This window comes from Microtus ochrogaster, chromosome 8, assembly GCF_000317375.1.
Source record: "Microtus ochrogaster isolate Prairie Vole_2 chromosome 8, MicOch1.0, whole genome shotgun sequence".
Lineage (NCBI taxonomy): Eukaryota > Metazoa > Chordata > Mammalia > Rodentia > Cricetidae > Microtus > Microtus ochrogaster.
In genome coordinates this window covers 57,870,625-57,872,861 of record NC_022015.1, presented here as the reverse complement: position 1 = coordinate 57,872,861, position 2,237 = coordinate 57,870,625, and positions in this window count along the sequence as shown.

Below are 2,237 nucleotides of genomic sequence, written 5' to 3'. Positions count from 1 at the left end.
ATCCCAGCACTGGAAAGGAGGGTGGGCAGAACAGCTGGAATTCTGGGACTCACTGGCCAGCCAGTCTGGGCTAATTGGTGCCTCAAACTAATGAGAAATTCTGACTCAAATGAAGATAACACCTGTGGTTGTTCTAGTCTACACACACACACACACACACACACACACACACACACACGTACACCTACTCACATGTGCTCACACACATGCTTACACACATGCTCACACATTCATATATACTCATGCACACACATTTGCACACATATGTTCACACATACATTCCTATGCACACATTCGTGCACACACACACTCAATGGCACACATCTGTGTACTCATATCCATATGGACACACATTAAAAACATGTGACAGCCCAGGCTGGCTTCCGGCCTTTTGAAAGAGCCACATCATTACCAGCAAGCTCAGGTGACTCTGTCTCCCTCGGTTCTTGTGCTTTGAGAAGTGGTTTTCCGGATGGCCCCGCCACTTCCGTGACTCCAGCATCGGTGTCGCCACAGGTCTGGAATGGAGGTCAGGTTCTAAGTTTTTCCACACCAGACTATGGAATGAGAATCCGAGATGGGAAAAGTCCAAGAGGAAAAAGTCAGGAAATGACTAAGAAGCACGCCTTGTTACTAACACCTCACAGCCAATTTGGAAACACTTGGAGGCAAAGGCTAAGGTCTCTCTATGTAGGGGTAATCTTTGGCCTTCACTGTCATCACCCCATTTTGTTTTTATAACAGCTTTTCCAGTAGCCATAATGCTCACACCCGCTGTACAGATGTGTATGACACAAAGTCTGAACAGCTAGGACCACCGGTGGTGAGCCAGACAGAGCTGGGTTTCCACTCAGGAATGTTCTGACCCAAATCCTCTCCTATGCTGACGTTGCAACTGGAAGTAGAGAAGCCGTAGGACATTTAATTAGTTATTGATGGGGAGGGACCAGCCCACAGTAGGTGGGGATATCCCTGGACTGGTGGTCCTGAGTTCCACAGGCTGAGCAAGGCATGGGGAGCAAGCCAGCAAGCAACATCCCTCCATGGCCTCTGCATCAGCTCCTACCTCCAGGTACCTACCTACCCTGTCTGGTTCCTATTTTGATTTTCTTCAATAATGGACTATGATATAGAAGTGTAAGACAGATAAACTCTTTTCTCTCCAACTTGCTTTCAGTCATGGTGTTTCATCATGACAGTAATCCTAATAAAGACAGTATGCAACACAGAGAATCTTGCTAAAGCATCTTACTCTTCCTTCTAGAGTAAGCTCCCTGAAGGTGTTATCCTGTCCTCACTAAGTGGTAGGAGCTGCTAAAGTAACTCTTCTCTAATGATGGATTCAATCCAATTAAAGACCTGAAGAAATGGAGAGAGGCTTTAAAAGTGAGACAAGCTGCTACTCATTGGGAACCCACAGGTCATTCCAGCCTGGGAAGTCAGTGGACTAACTGTAGATCTTCTCTTCTCCCGCCTCCCCTCCATGTTCAATCCCCAGGCTCATCCCCAGCTGTGTAGCAGACCACCCAGTGTGTCCTCTCCTCACTGTCTGTCCCCATTCCTACAGGATAAGAGGATCCTGGCTGAACACCCTGCTCTCCTCCCTCCTGTCAGCACCCCCACCAATCTCCATTCCTAAGTGTCAGTTCCCAATGCCTAGAATTACATTTTACCTGGAACTCCCAGTGGCCGTACCTATTAAAATCCCAGAAAATGTCCTACCAGGTAACACACAGCTACTACATTCCCCTAAGAACCAAAAAGGGCAACAAAAACAAAAACACCCACCCAACAAAGGCAAGACCAGATATCAGCACCTAGAATTACAATCTTCTCAAATCCAGATGCCTAGATGCCTGCATAAAAACAAAATAGTAGCCAGGACAGTATGTCTCCTCTAGAGCCAAACAAAACAAAATAACAGTAGGTCCTAAGTATTGAAAATAGCTAAAGCACAAGAAAAAGACCTTAAAATAGTCCTAAAGTTATGAATATGATAGAGGAAATAAGTCCCTTAAATAAATCTAAGATAGAGCAGAGCAGGTGGAGGTGGTGTACGACTTTAATCCTAGCTGTAAGGAGGCAGAAAGAGGTGGATCTCTGAGTTCAGGTCCAGGTTGATCTACAGAGTGAGTTCCAGAACAGCCAGGGCTACACAGAGAAGCCCTGTCTTGTACAAACAACAACAAAGAGAAAGAAAGAAAGAAAGAAAGAAAGAAAGAAAGAAAGAAAGAAAG